Source organism: Martes martes, assembly GCF_963455335.1.
Source record: "Martes martes genome assembly, chromosome: X".
Taxonomy (NCBI): domain Eukaryota; kingdom Metazoa; phylum Chordata; class Mammalia; order Carnivora; family Mustelidae; genus Martes; species Martes martes.
Window position 1 is genome coordinate 56215227 of NC_137897.1, and position 16560 is coordinate 56231786.

Consider the following 16560-nt stretch of genomic DNA (forward strand, 5'->3'; position numbering starts at 1 on the left):
TCAGTGACCCTGTAAAAAACCCTAGCCCCCAGGATGTATACAATAATACAGATCAGGGGTGCCTGGGTGGCTCATTCTTTAAGCATCTGCCTTTGGCTCAGGTCAGGATCCTGGGATGGAGCCCCACATAGGGCTCCCTGCTCTGCGGGGAGCCTGCTTCTCCCTCTCCCACTCCCTCTACTTGTGTTCCCTCTCTCGCTGCCTCTCTCTGTCAAATAAATAAATAAAATCTTTAAAAAATAATAATAATACAGATCGAAAATATTTGCTCTCGCTTCCCCTTGATACATTTCACTTTTCACGTACCATGAGGCTATCTTTAGCCATTTGTCAAGCTAACTGCTCTGATCCGAGTGGATAATAAAACTTCTCTTACCTCCCTAAGAGAGTCGAAGGGTCACAGCCAGGATTAAGTCCCCTGGAGAAGCTCCCAAGGTGTCAGGAAGATGAGCATTATTTCCCTAAGTATTAACACTTCAAAAGGGGTGAAGCCTAGAACTCAGAGACAGCTCTAGGCTGTAAAAACTGGAGAAAACAGGGCTTAACTGGCCTTTGGAAAGATGTTAACATTACAGAGCAGTTCCTGTCAGAACCAGGATCCTTTACTTTCAAACTCCTAGGAGCAAAAGTTTTCTCTCTTGGAAGGGAGCAGGATGTCTGTGTCATATATATATATATATATATATATATATATATATATATATATATTTTACATATATATATTTTTAAAGATTTTATTTATTTATTTGACGGAGAGAGACACAGCGAGAGAAGGAACACAAGCAGGGGGAGTGGGAGAGAGAGAAGCAGGCTTCCTGCTGAGCAGGGAGCCCAATGAGGGGCTTAATCCCAGGACCCCTGGATCATGACCTGAGGCAAAGGCTCAGACTGAGCCACCCAGGTGCATATATATATATATATATATATATAAAATTTATATATATATAAAATTTATATATATATAAAATTTATATATATATAAATATATAAAATTTAAAAACAATCATGTATATATATGATTGTTTTTAAATTTTTTTTCATTATGTTCAGTTAGCCAACATATAGTACAAGTTTTTGTTGTAGTGTTCAACCATTCATTAGTTGCATATAACACCCAGTGCTCATCACATCCTGTGCCCTCCTTAATACCCATCACCTGGTTACCCCATCTCCCACGTCCCCTTCTGTAACCCTCAGTTTCTTTCCCTGAGTCCAGAGTCTCTCATGGTTTGTCTCCCTCTCTGATTAAATTTTATTTTTTAGGGCACCTGGGTGGCTCAGTTGGTTGAGCGACTCTGCCTTTAGCTCAGGTCATGATCTTGGAGTCTCAGGATCCAGTCCTGTGTCGGGCTCCCTGCTTAGTGTGGCGAGTCTGCTTCTCCCTCTGACCCTCCCCCCTTTCTTTCTCTCTTTCTCTCTCATTCTCTCTCTGAAATAAATATAATCTTTAAAAATAAATAAATACATTTTATTTTTAAATTCAATTACCCAGGTGCCCCTGTTTTGTTTTGCTTTTTTTTTTTAAGATTTTATTTATTTACCTGACAGAGATCACAAGTAGGCAGAGAGGCAGGCAGAGAGAGATAGGAGGAAGCAGGCTCCCTGCAGGCAGAGAGAGAGAGGAGGAAGCAGGCTCCCTGCGGAGCAGAGAGCCCAATGCGGGGATCGGAGCCGAAGGCAGAGGCTTTAACCCGCTGAGCCACCCAGGCGCCCCTTGTTTTGCTTTTAATGAGAGTTTAAACACATGTTTAAGGCTGAGGATAAGGCACCACAGTTTGAAATCAGAAAAAGAAGGGATACTTGACGGAGGAGGATTCTGAAGGAGATTGAAAAAATATGGCACTTAGAGCACAGGAGGGATGGGTGGGCCTGGAACAGGAAGTGCGGTGGAGATCAGGATGGGTGTGAATGCAGTGTTGTTTGTAGAGAGATTCAGCTGAGGCGGAAGACCAAGGATTTACAGTGGCCTAGTTTGTATGGTTTTGTGGATTTTCTGCAGCAGGGTGAAAACACGTGGATAAAGGAGGGGAGAGGGTGGTTTTCAGTACTGACCCAAGGTGAGAGGTTTGTAGGACTGGTTCAGCAGGCGGGAATGCGAAGGGGATTGAGAGTGGTGGTTAGAGTATATATAGTTCAGGTGATCAAGCATGGGGTTAAGAAAGGTTGAGAAGGGGATGTCCGGGTGGCTCAGTGGGTTAAATGCCTACCTTTGGCTTGGGTTGTGATCCCAGGGATCGAGACCTGCGGGGGGCTCCCTGTTCAGCAGGGAGCCTGCTTTCCCCTCCCTCTGCTGCTCCCTCGGCTTGTGCTCTCTCTCTCTCTCAAATAAAAAATAAAATAAAGTAAAATCTTAAAAAAAAAAAAAAGGATTGTCTAGGTAGACGGCGATGGAGGGGATGGCCATTCCTGATAGAGGGAGAATATTGGGAAAAGGCATGGTTGGAAGTGTGGAACAGCCTGATGTCTTCAGGCAGCCAAAACCAGCATGAGTGTGAGCACAGGGAAATGGCAGGAGATGCGGCTGGATCAGCGGGAGGAGCTGACTCAGGATGGACATCCCCAGAGGACTTTGCAGCAGAGTACTGACTCAATTCTGATTTGCAATTATTTTATTTTAAAAGTTTTGTTTTGTTTTTGTTTGTTTGTTTGTTTTGAGAGAGAGAGCGTGAGCAAGACTGCGGAGTAATGGGATGGGGCAGAGGGCGGGGGAGAGAGGTCTTAAGCAGACTCCCCACTGAGCACAGGACTCCATCCCACAACCCTGAGATGGTGACGCAAGCAAGAAATCAAGAGTCAGAGGCTTCTTGGACTGAGCCACTGGGCACCCCTCTGATTGGTATTTTAGATTGTCTCAGGTGAAGCGTGGAACCTTAGGGTCAGGTAGGGCTAGAGACCAGTAAGCGGGCTGCTGTAGTTGCCTAAGCCAGGACCCAGGGGGAGTAGCAGTGGGCAGGGGAGAGGAATTCCAGAGCTGTTTTGATATCACACGTGTTCCTTTCAGTGTGCGGTATGAAGCCTGGTAGCTTCATCCTCTCCGTTTCGGCTTTCGTGGCCCAGCTCCCCACCCCAGGGCAGCTATCAGGACTTTGAGAATGGGGCTGATTCCAATCGCCTTAGAGGGCAAGGGATATAATTATCAAAGGCTTTTGGTCTCAGCTGACTGCTTTTTCCTTACTTGCTTTTGCTTCCCTCTGCCAAATCCTTCAAGTAATCCGAGACGAGAACATGGTATCTTGAACATTGTGGGATTGGGCTGTTTCACTCTTTCTCATTGCTCTATGACCCTACCGCACACATGCGGCAAGCAGAAGGTGCGAATGCTGTACAGGAAAATTGAACCAGGATGTCTAGCGTGCACCAGGCAGCCCTCCCTCCTTCTTCAGGGTCACTCTGCCATGTATGGTAGGCGGAATTCTTTCATGGCCCCCAATCCTGGCCCCCTGGGGAATGCATACCTCGTCCCCGTTATTTTGTCAAAAACCAATCTTCAGGCGGGGAGGGGAGTGTCTGGGTGGCTCAGTTGGTTAAGTGTCTGCCTTCGGCTCAGGTCATGATCCCAGGGTCCTGGGATCCAGTTCCGCGGGGAGACTGCTTTTCCCTCTGCCTCTGCCTGCTGCTCTCTTTATCTCTCTGTCAAATAAATAAACCAAATCTTAAAAAAAAAAAAATCAAGGTGCTACTGTGAAGGAATTGTACAGATGTAATTAAGACCCCAAATCGGCTAACTTCAAGAAATGGGAATTATCCTAAGTAAGCTGACCTAATCAGGCAAGCTTTTAAAAGGGCTTTTAAAAGGCTGGGGCACCTAGCAGACTCAGTCGCTAGAGCTTGCGACTTCTGATCTCAGGTTGTGAGATTGAGCCACACGTTGGGTACAGAGATTGCTTAAAAATAAATCTTAAAAAAAAAAAAAGATTTGGCTCTTCAGTCATAGGAGGGCACATATGGTATATAATTCCACTGGTACGAGGTATCTAAAGCAGCAAATTCATAGAAATAGAAAGTAGAATGGTGGTTAGCAGGGACTGGGGGAGGGGGGAGATAGGGAGCTGTTGTTCAGTGAATATAGTGTTTCAGTGTTTCAAGATGAAAAAGTTCTGGAGATCTGCCACACAACAACGTGAATGTATTTAACACGACTGAACTACACACTTAAAATGGTTTTAAGATGGGGTGCCTGGGTGGCTCTGTTGGTTAAGCATCTGCCTTCCACTCACATCATGATCGCAGGATCCTGGGATCGAGCCCCATGTTGGGCTCCCTGCTCATGGGGAGCCTGCAGCCTGCTTCTCCCTCTCCCCCTGCCTGCTGCTCCCCGTTTGTGCTCTCTCTTTCTCTGTCAAATAAATAAATAAAATCTATAAAAAGAAAATGGTTAAATGTTAATTTTTAGATTATGTATTTTTTTAAATCAAAATTTTTAAGAAGTGAGAGGGACTGGGCTCTTTGAGATTCAAAGCGTGAGGGGAATTTGATACAAGGGAGACTAGCACTGCTGACTTTGAGGATGGAGGGAGCCACATGGCAAGGAATGTGGGATGTCTCTAAGAGCTGAGAGTGCCCTCCAGCTGACTCCCATCAAGGACATGGGAACCTCAGTCCTGTGACTGTAAGAAACTAAATCATGCCACAATCATGAGTTTGGAAGAGAATCCTACACCTCAATGAGTTTGAAGCCTGGCTGACATCTTCATTTCAGCCTCTGAGACCCTGAGCAGAGGACTCAGTCAACTTGAGATTATTCCCTATTCCTGACTCATGGAAATTGTGAAAAAAGGGGCACCTGGGTGGCTCAGTGGGTTGAACATCTACTGTTGGCTCAGGTCATGATCTCAGGGTCCTGGGATCGAGTCCCACATCAGGCTCCCTGTTTGGTGGGGAGCCTGCTTCTCCCTCTGCCTGCCACTCCCCCTGCTTGTGCTCGCTCTCTTTCTCTCTGACAAATACATAAATAAAATCTTTTAAAAATAAGAAAAAATTGTGAAAACGTAAATGCGTGTTTTGAATGAAATTTTTATTTATATACTGTATCTAGAAGCAGATACATAAATTCTTACACCATTTACTTCCAGAAACGTACAAGAAATTACTTTTATTTGTTTACAAACCAAACCACAAATTACAATCAATGGATTTGGGATAATTCATTCTGTGGGGTTCTAAGTACAAATGGTACATATCTGACTTGAGACATACATAAGAAGTATAAACTATAGCAGTCTGGAATGAAAATATTACTTTCATGACACTCCATCATGATTCTAAAATTTCTTTAACCCAATATGTGTATTTATTACAAAATTCTGTAAGAACTTTTCATCACTGCTACATGTAGAATTTGTAACACTTCAGCAACTACACATTTTGGCATGTCATGACTGATTAATAAAAGGGATGTTATAGGGGTGCCTGGCTGGCTCAGTTGGTGGAGGGTGCGACTCTTGATCTCAGGGTTGTGGGTTCAAATCCCACACTGGGTGTGGAGGTCACTTAAAGCCTAAAAAAAAGGGATGTACATTAAAAAAATTTTACAGGATTGGAAAAGTATTAAATTAAATCTGTGATTACTGGTGTACCAACACTTTATTTTAGAAATCTAATGTTATTTATGAAACTGGAGGGGCGCCTGGGTGGCTCAGGCGGTTAAGGGGCTGCCTTCCGCTCGGGTCATGATCCCAGGGTCCTGGGATCAATTCCCACATCGGGCTCCTGGCTCAGTGGAGAGCCTGCTTCTCCCTCTCCCTCTGCCTGCTGCTCTGCCTGCTTGTGCTCTCTCTATCTCTCGGTCAAATAAATAAATAAAATCTTAAAAAAAAAAAAAAAGAAACTGGAGATTTTTCCTTCTTAGACTTTTTAGCAAAACTGTGTATTGCTGATAGTATGATTTCATTTTCAAATTAAGACTTCATATCGGGGCGCCTGGGTGGCTCAGTGGGTTAAAGCCTCTGCCTTTGGCTCAGGTCATGATCCCAGGGTCCTGGGATCGAGCCCCGCATCAGGTTCTCTGCTCAGCAAGGAGCCTGCTTCCTCCTCTTTCTCTCTGTCTGCCTCTCTGCCTACTTGTGATCTCTGTCTGTCAAAAAAGAAAAAAAAAGACTTCATATCTGATTAAAAGCCATTAAAATTTAAATGTATATAAAATATAGTTTTGAATCACTCATAAAGCAATCTCTTATAAATAATGTGAAATGTACAGTAATTAAAATCGCCATTTCTGAAAGTACTTTCCTGGAGATTTATTTATTTTAGAGGTGGGGGAGGGGCAGAGGGAGAGAAAGTCTTAAGCAGACAGACTCCCCACTGAGCACAGAGTCCCATGTGGGGGTAGATCTTAGGACCCTGAGGTCCTAAGGCAAAACCAAGAGTTGGAAGCCCAACCAACTGAGCCACCCAGCTACCCCTCTGAAAGTATTTTAAAGAAAATATTTAGACCTGTAAAAGTAGATATTGTGTATAACCTGTTTAAGATTTTAGTAATTTATTCTGTTCAATAATACTGACTCAGAAAAAAAATACTGACTCAGAAATTACAATGCATACTTTATAGTTTACTTCATACATGCCAATGATGTAGTCTTTGGCACGGGACTTTATTTAAGAGCAAGATGGTCACCAGTTTCCTTAAAAACTATTTTTAGTTCTATAATCATTTCTTGTGACAAATTTGACCTTCTAAATGTTCAGATTATTGCACTAAATAAAAGGAGAATAGTTTTTCTTAGACTGAGAGACAGAGACACACAGAGAGAAATTTTCTAAATTCTTTCTATAGCTTTCTTATTATTTATAAAAATGCACAGTAGTTTTCTAATAAGCCTGATAATAGCTTGGCCTTTCATCATGGTTTTCTGAAGAAACATTGGACAAAAAACAGTTTGATTTTATGGTATTTGATTTTATTATATTATGGTGAAGGGACACATTTTTTTCTGTTTTCTTTTCGTTTTGATCTCAGATTTTTAGAAGCACATATTTAAAAGTCAAGTGCGGGTTTTTACATATGTCCTTTAAGTTACCATTCAATAGAATCCAAAAATATACTCCAAGTGTACTTAGACCAAACCAGAGGATGAAATTTTCCCTTTTTTCTCCTCCATTTTTAAAAAAGATTTTATTTATTTATTCGAGAGAGAAAGTGAGAGGGAGCATGAGAAGGGAGGAGGTCGGAGGGAGAAGCAGACTCCCCATGCAGCTGGGAGCCCAATGCAGACCTCGATCCTGAGACTCTGGGATCATGACCTGAGCCAAATGCAGTCGCTCAACCAACTGAGCCACCCAGGTACCCTGTCTTCCATTTTTAACTAGACTGTTCCAGTATCCCAGAAAGCTAAACTTTCACATTTTTGTAGTGCCACCTACAGCAAATGGCTTGCTCTCTATACAAAAGCAGAAAATACAGCAATATCCCTTTCTTTCTGTTTATAAACATAATTTCTTGGCAAATACGTTCATATTTATTTTTTTTTTTTTAAAAAAGATTTTATTTACTTATTTGACAGTGAGGGAGAGACAGCAAGAGCAGGGGGAGTGGGAGAGAGAAAGCAGGCTTCCTGCCGAGCAGGGAGCCCGGTGCGGGGCTTGATCCCAGGACCCTGGAATCATGACCTGAGCCGAAGGCAGATGCTTAACGACTGAGCCACCCAGGCGTCCCTACTTTCATTTTTATTGATACACTAACAGAACCTAACAATTTCAGATGGCATTATAATGGCATCTTTCTTTTTTAAAATTTCTATTTAAATTTGATTAGCATATAATGTAATATTGGTTTCAGAGGTAGAGGTCAGTGATTCATCAGTGTTATATAACACCCAGTGCTCATCACATCACGTGCCCTCCTTAATGCCCATCACCCAGCCGCCCCATCCTCCCACCCGCCACCCCTCCAGCAACCCTCAGTTTGTTTCCTGTGCTTAAGAGTCTCTTATGGTTTGTCTCCCTCTCTGATTTTGTCTTGCTTTATTTTTCCCTCTCTTCCCCTAAGATCCTCTGTTTTGTTTCTTAAATCCCACATATGAGTGAGATCATAGGATAATTGTCTTTCTCTGATTGACTTATTTCGCTTGGCATAACATCCTCTAGTTCTATCCTCATCATTGCAAAATAACAGCACCTTTCTTTACCATACTGTATATTATGGGTATCCAAAGACACATAAAAATTGGCTTCCTAAATAGAACAGTATTAACATTTGTCCTCCCCAAAAGGACACAAAATAGAAAATTTGAAACACTTAGATAAAAAAATAAAACATTTACATGAAAATCAGAATAATTTTAACTTAACGCTAAATAGCTAGATTTTATGTACACGGTATCACATGAGGAGAACCTGAGAACCGGGATATGAACACGTGATGAAATGAGGTTCAGGGCAAGTCCAAAGAATTTTGTGTACCATGATATCACAAATAATACGTGCCATTGCTTCTAGAAACATGGAGAAGTTATTGTAATAGTTTTTATTAATACACAGTGCCTCTCTGACAATACCTGCCATCGAATATAGGTGCACAAAGACTTTTACCTCATCCTAGATATATTTTAAGTTGATTAAGGACCTGAATAAGTCCTTTTCCAATGAAGATGGTACAAACATCCAGATGGTGAACAGACACATGAAAAGATGTTCAATATCACTCATCACCAGGGAAATGCAAATCAAAACTACAATAGATATCAGTTTACACTGGTTAGAAGGGCTAAAATCAAAATGACAAGAAATAACCAGTGTTGGCAAGGATGTGGAGAAAGGGGAACCCTTGTGTACTGTCGGTGGGAATGTAAGCTGGTGCAGCCACTCTGGAAAACAGTATGGAGGTTCCTCAAAAATTAAAAATAGAAGGGTGCCTGGGTGGCTCAGTCGATTGAGCATGACTCTTGATTTCGGCTCAGGTCATGATCTTGGGTCATGAGATGGAGCCCTACATTGGGGTCTCCGCACAGTGGGGAGTCTGCTTCTCTCTCTCTCTCCCTCTCCTCCTCCCCCGCTCGCACTCTTTCTCTCCCTCTCAAACGAATAAATAAACCTTAAAAATATTAAAAAAACAGAAATACTGCATGATCCAGTAATTCCATTACTGGGTATTTACCTAAAGAAAGCAAAAACACTAATTCGAAAAGATATATGCACCCGTGTGTAATTTATTGCAGCATTATTTACAATAACCAAGATATGGAAGCAACCCAAGTGTCCATCTTTTAAAATAAAAAAAATTAATTCCAGTATAGTTAACATACAGTGTTACATTAGTTTCCGGTGTACAATATAACAATTCAACGCTTCCAGACGTCATCCAGGGTTCGTCATGACAAATGCATTCCTTAAACTCTATCACCAAATCACCCATCCCCCTATCCCCTTCCCATCTGGTAACCATCAGTTTGTAATCTATATTACAAGTGTCCACTGATGGATGAATGGATCTAGAAGGTGTGACATACATATAATACATATATAACATGTATGTATATATAATTATATATTATATATTATATAATTATTATATAATTTATATTATAGTTCTATATCACATGTAATTTAACTTATATTAAATTATATGTATTTATTATATAATTATATTATACAATTATGTATAATATAAAATTTATGAATACATATAATATATTATATATAATATATATAAAGGAATAGTACTCAGCCCCAAAAAGGAGATCTTGCCATTTGTGACAACATGGATGGCCCTAGAGGATATTATGCTAAGTGAAACAAGTCATGCAGAGAAAGACAAATACCATATGATTTCACTTATATGTGGAATCTAAAAACAAAAGCCAGGAGCACCTGGGTGGCTCAGTCATTAAGCAGCTGCCTTCGGCTGAGGTCGCCAGGGTCCTGAGATCAAGCCCCGTATCGGGCTCCCTGCTTGGTGGGAAACCTGCTTCTCCTTCTCCCACTCCCCCTGCTTGTGTTCCCTCTCTCGCTGGGTCTCTCTCTGTCAAATAAATCTTAAAAATCTTTAAAAAAATAAAAACAAAAGCCAACAAAATAAATGAATGAACAAAAACAGCACAAACAGAGTCATAAATACAGAGAACAAAGTGGTGGTTGCCAGAAGGGAAAGGGGGTGGGAGGAAGAGCCAGAAGGGTGAAGGGGCGTGGGAGGTACAGGCTTTCGGCTCCGGAATGAGGAAGTGGCATGGATGAAAGGTATAGCATGGGGAATAGAGTCGGTGGGTATTGGCATGGCACCCTGTGGTGAAGGATATTTTGCTACAGTTGTTGTGAGCATAGCACGATGTATAGTTTTGTTGAAGCACTGTGTTCTATGTCTGAAACTAATGTAACATTGTCTGTCAACTGGACTTCAAAAAGTTGTTTAAAAATAGGTCGCTTTGCAACAGTCTTCCGTGTGTTGATTCTGTATCCTGCAACTTTGCTGAACTGCTGTATGAGTTCTAGCAATTTTGGGGTGGAGTCTTTCGGGTTTTCCACAAAGAGTATCAGGTGGTCTGTGAAGAATCAAAGTCTGACTTGTTTGCCGATTTGGATACATTTTTGTTGTTGTTGTTGTCTGATTGCTGAAGCTAGGACTTTCAGTCCCATGCTGAACAACCCTGGTGAGAGTGGGCATCCCCGTCGTGTTCCTGACCTTAGGGGAAAAGCTCTCAGTTTTTCCCCTTTTGGGGACAAGGTTCGCTGTGGGTCTTTTGTATATGGCCTTTATGACTTTGAGGGATGTTCCCTCTATCCCCACATTGTGGAGGGTTTTGATCAAGAAATGATGCTGCATTTTGTCAAATGCTTCTTCTGAATCTATTGAGAGGATCATATGGTTCTTGCCCTTTCTTTTATTATTGGGGTGTATCATGTTGATTGGTTGCCCAGCCCAGGAAGAAATCCCACTTGGTCGTGGTGAATAATCCTTTCAGTGTACTGTTGGATCCTATCAGCTAGTATCTTGTTGAAAATATTATTTTATTTTATTTAAAAATAATAAGTGGCTTTGCAAAAAAAAGTAGTTTAAAATGTCTTACATTAATTTGACAACAAGTTTACAACTTCATAATAATTCGTAATTCAAATAGTTTGCAGTGAAACCTTAAATTATATTATTATAACATCCCATGTTCCATGTTATTAGGTGAAAATATATCAGAAAATGAAAAAGGAGCCTCCCTAACAAGGTGCATTCGGCGCTCCACCAAAATTGATTAACCCTTTCCCCTTTTAGTCAAAACACACAGTACCGTGCTATTATGGCTTTGTGCCTTTCCTTGGTAATACCTCAATTCTGACTTTAAGAACACAAATAGAGAAAAAAGTGGGGACAGATACATTTGAATGACAAAGTCACGGGATTGATTTAAGACTTCTACCCTCGTGTTCACATGAAGATAAAGTAAGTGACAAAGGAAGAAACATCTAGAATTACATCTTTCATCTTAGAAACATTTATAGATAAACATATAGATAGATACACACATCTAAAGATAGACAAACATATCTATCTTTAAGGCTGTGTAACTGGAAACATGTTCTGCACTGGGTAATCTCAGAACACTGTATTATAGCATTGTGCAATGAGTAAACATTCTGCATTTCAAAATAACTAAAAAATATTAGGGATACCCCCCCATACTGAATCAGAGGTAAAATAACTAATGATTCCAAATTAGCCAAGACTTAGCTAAATTAAAAAGAAACAAACAAAAAAACTTTTTAAAAACAGCACTATATACGGTAGGCAATAAGACTTCCATATATCTGATACGGTTTTAGTATTTTTCTTATTTTTTAAATTTTATTTATTTATTTGACAGATACAGATCACAAGTAGGCAGAGAGGCAGGCAGAGAGAGAAAGAGAGACGGAAGCAGGTCCCTGCTGAGCAGAGATCCCGATGTGGGGCTCGGTCCCAGGACCCTGGGATCATGACCCAAGCTGAAGGCAGAGGCTTTAACCCACTCAGCCACGCAGGCACCCCAGTATTTTTCTTATAATGCTTCACATTTTCCACATTTTTTTGAACTTGAGTGTTTGGTGGGGGCAGGGGTCAAATCTAGCACATTTTACTAGGGAGTACATTAATGAAAAATATGAACCCAACTGCAATACAGTGTTTCCCTTATATCTAAATCAATTAAAAACTTGATATAAAGCTTACTGTTGTAAGAGCATCCAATCCGTTTATGAAAATGAGTTGTACAATCAGGTTCCATCCAAGAAATTGTTGACTCAGCTGAAGAAATTAAGAGAAAATATTTGACAAAGGAAAGTAACACAAAAAATTGCTATCATAGGAAATCTAACATCGTGTATTATTTCTTTAATAATCGTTCTAGTTCCATGGGTCTTTATATGTTATGCCAATTTGTATCAGAGTTTAATGGCAGAAAAGGCAACAATTTCTAAATTGGTGGCGTACATTTCTTTAAGATTTTTAAATGTAAGGTCATTAAAAATATACAAACGACTAGATGAAAATGAAGGCAATGGTTTTAAAAATTCAATTTTTCACAACCAGATAATTAGCACAATCTAAAAAACAATTGAGAAAAGAGTGTTGTTAATTCACAATTCTAAATCTTTCTAAACTATGAGATTAAAAATCATTTTCAGTGTATGTAAATTCTGCATTTTATCACATGAATATGTCTCTTTCACACTATCTTTTGAAAATAGGCCATTTAAGGAGAAAACAATTTTTAACCCAAAACTTTCATTCAGCTTTACTGTGGGTTGAATACACGTGCAATGTGCTCTCAATGCATAGAAATCACAGTGGACAGCAGTGCAGGATGGTGGGGGGTGGCGGATTAAGGAGAATCTGCTAATTCACATGGTGATTTTTTTTTTTTTTGTCCATGATGGAAGATAATTCACACTTCTAAAACCTCAAGACTTTCCATTTTAAAGAACCAAAAGCAAACTCAGGACAGCTCGCTGACCCTCCCCCACCCCTAAACAAATTGATTACTCTTTTCATCAAAAACTCTGAGAGTTGTAGCAGCAAAAGTTTTAATAGCAATGCAAGTTTGCAAACTGGATTTCATTTTTTTTTTCTTGAACTCAAAGTGCAGGATGCAGGGTTCTCCTCATTTTCATGAATGCTGCTCTTGTCACTAATCCTTCATTTTGTTTGGCAAAGGCAGGTTTTGAATTAAGTCTCTTCTGGTATACAGAAACATAATAAAACGAGACAGGTATTACAAAGAAAGCACCTGCATGAAATCATGATACTCAACTGGTAAGTCTGACCGGATAAATTGCAGATTTAGGCAATGAAGGCCCTGAATAACACAAAGCTCTGTTTTTAGAGTCCCTGGTTGAATGTTTAATTAGATCAGGAATTGTCTATCCACATCTGGTTGTTCATCAAAGCGAAACCTACCGTTTGAGTGCCCAGTTCTAGTGTGTAGTGTTTTAACCATGGGAGCAAAAGCTCCAGCTTAAAAGATAACAGTCATCAGAACTATCCAGAACAAGAAAAAAACCATCTGGCACATTTACTAGATTTCCTTCTGCCTCCCAGCATGTGACTGGTTCCCAGTATCATCTTTATAAGGTTTGTCACAACCATAAGACCACTACTTTTCATTGAGTCATAAACTCTTGCAACCCCAGGAGCAGAGTCGGGATCAAAATTCAAATGATAGCACATAATTTTATTTTATTTTTTAAGGATTTTTAAAAAATTTATTTGAGAGAGAGAGAGAGAGAGAGCAAGCGCGCACTGGTGGGGGGAGCAGCAGAGGGAGAAGCAGAAGCAGACTTCCCACTGAGTAGGGACTCCCTCCCCCGGCTGACATGGGGCTAGAACCCAGGACCCTGGGATCATGACCCAAGCTGAAGGCAGATGCTTAACCGACTGAGCCCCCCAGGCACCCCGATAGCCCATAATTTTAGACACAAGGACATCTGTGCCCGTGAGTCCACTGAAGTTCCTTTGGATTTGATTATTCTGCCCTGGAGTCGCAATGGTGAGCGTGGGGGGACATCATCATGTCTTGTTCTTGGACTCTGCAATGTGATGACTATGGTGTCAAAAAGCCATTCACAGACTGCTCCCCAAAGATCCCTGGGGGCAATGACTATAGGGCCCTGGTCTACCTGACTTCCATTTTCAGAGAAAGCTTCCCCTGTCCCTCCCCCACACACTTTAGAAGGCTCTGCTGAAACTTTCATTGGAAGGATCCAGAATACCAAATGCAGTATTGAGGTGTATGTCCACTAACTACAGAAACGTGTTCATTGAGGTGACGTTGCAAGTCTCCATTCTGGGATTCCGAGCTCCTTTATGAATTATCTTGCTCTTGGCACACAGTGCCAGGCTGAAGACTGAAAATCTTTTCAAACATCCTTCCGTGCTGGACTTGGATGGGAGGAAGGAATCAAAGCCGTGACTCTCGCCTTCTCCATTTTGATACACCTCTCTTCAGCATTCGTGGGTCCAGAGGCCACAGGGTAGGACTATAGTCATGATTGCTAAGGGAAGTGGACCTCATTGGTCTCTGAGCTCTCACATCTTTCAAGACTCTAGGTGCTGAGGAGAGGAAAAGGTATCCTCATCTGGCGGAGCTCCCAGAGGGTGTGCTCCCCTTGTCTTTCTGCTTTTGTTCTGCAGAAAGCAGCTTTTTTCATGTGCCCATTAAGCTTTGACTCTGATCTATTTTTTCCACCTTTTTCATCTCCACTGTTGATAGCACAGCTGGTCATATCTCTCCCTTAGCAGCTACCAAATAAGGAATCGTGGTTTCCAAACACTGGCTTAGGGAAGCTTACGGTCCTACCATGAAGTCAGGGGCTCGTTTACTTTTATTCAGGTTCAAAGATTTCTGGAAGGTTTTAAGACTACTTTTCTTCGTGATGACGCGTTCTCTAATCCCCGGAGGGCTCAGTTCCTCTCTGGAATGTTATTCCCGAACAGCCGGAGAACCCTGCGGTGCGGCTTCCATCCACGTGTGTTTCTCCAGCTTCGTTTAACCCTTGGAGCCATTTTCCAGCGGCAGCAGCGCGGCGGGTGGCGGCGGCGGCGGCCAGAGAGTGACTCCCGCTCCCTCGGCCGAAGCCGGCGCGAGGGCTGCGAAATGCGTGCGGTTGGAAGCCGCGAAACTGGTGGCAATTTGCTGCACGGTAACAAAAACCGAATACGCCATTAGCGATGTTAGCACGCAGGCAAAGTTTGGGGTTCGGGTGGAAAACGGGGCTGATTTATTTCAGACGATTCTGAATTTAGACTCGCTGCCCCTGAAAGGGAGGGAAAAAATAGCCAGAAATCAGGGTGAACGACAATACACAAAAGCACCCTCTTCCATGCCCGGTCAGGCCTCCAGCCTGAAGAGACCGTTCTCTCTCCAGATAGTTATAGACCTTCACGTATTCTAGCACCTAACTAATACTCTTGTTTTATGCTCCAGTGGCTTTTTGTGTCTGCCTAACTGGGCTTCAAGTTCCCTGGGGGCGAAGATCTCCTGCCGATTTCCGTGTCCCCCACCGTGCCTTGCACAAAGGGATGTGCTAGGAAATGTTTACTTGACTTGCCAAAGACGGTGTGTGTTTGTCCCACTAGCGAGTCCTTCAGACGAAACCTTCCAGGTGCTATGCCCGGAAGGTACCTGGAGCGGGTTCTTGAGACTTCAGCTGGGATTTTTCCTGATTGAAGCACTGTGAGCCTCACCATCCAGCCTCTCACAGCAGCAAAATGTATCATAATATCCTCTGACTCTTCTCTCTCGGGATAAGGAAACTTAGACCACAAGTAGGGATAAGCCCAATAGCCTGCCTCACAGGGAACATGACCTGACATTGAATAACAAAAAGAGTTTTAGTTAATTAGCTAGCACCCGCTAATCAGCGAGGCCTAAACATCTGCCAGTGGAATCTGAGAAGTCTGTTCTAAAAGCTGAAAAGCTGAGTTTATTTGCCACAGATGGGGCACCGGTAATGAGAACGGGGAGAAAACGTTTTCCCAGTTAAACCAATCTGAGAGAAGAGATTGGTACCCAATTTCCAGAGAGAGTCTGTGGACTGAACTTGGTCTTTTTCACTGCATGTGACTATTAATCATCAGATGTGGTGGAAGAAATTATCAGCATGAATTTTCTCTGCACTCAGATCCATAATTAACAGTTTGTGAACTGTGCTGAAGAAATTGAAGCAGAACTTGAGGGCTTAGGGTTTTTTTTTTTTAAATGTAGTCAAATGACAAGGCAGTAGAAACGTTTTGAAGAAATTCACTGACCTGTTTTCTTAGATCAAGGATGACTTTTGGAAATAAAAAAGCTCTGAGAGATCCAACTTGTTGCCTCCATGGGCTTATAAAAATTTCTTGCTGATGTGGCAAGGTAACTCAAATTCTTTCTACAAGGAGATATAAATTAATACCAATGTTACAAAATATCTGAACAATGGACTTGAAACTACAGGACGATCATAAGGGTTGATTTGTTCAGGCAAGTGGAAGCGATTCAGACTCAATCTGGATGTGTGGTTTTAGGTAGATGGCAAGTGAATTCATCTGTCATTGTTGAGCTGCCTTGAGCTAAATGTAATAATCGATTGTTAGGATCTGCAAAGCTATCTGGGGGAAGTGAAGTT

At 41.6% G+C, this 16560-nt stretch overlaps 2 pseudogenes across 2 annotated transcripts; both read right to left on the reverse strand.

The window, feature by feature from the left end:
- Positions 1-13085: 13085 nt before the first annotated feature.
- Positions 13086-14148, reverse strand: LOC308337383 (suppressor of cytokine signaling 6-like; annotated as a pseudogene). Its single transcript has 2 exons — positions 13849-14148; positions 13086-13617 (listed from the first exon to the last, which is right to left on the reverse strand). The product of its transcript is annotated as a suppressor of cytokine signaling 6-like (transcript).
- On the reverse strand, positions 14145-15119 carry LOC308337384 (suppressor of cytokine signaling 6-like; annotated as a pseudogene). Its single transcript has 2 exons — positions 14948-15119; positions 14145-14866 (listed from the first exon to the last, which is right to left on the reverse strand). The product of its transcript is annotated as a suppressor of cytokine signaling 6-like (transcript).
- Between the last annotated feature and the right edge of the window lie 1441 nt (positions 15120-16560).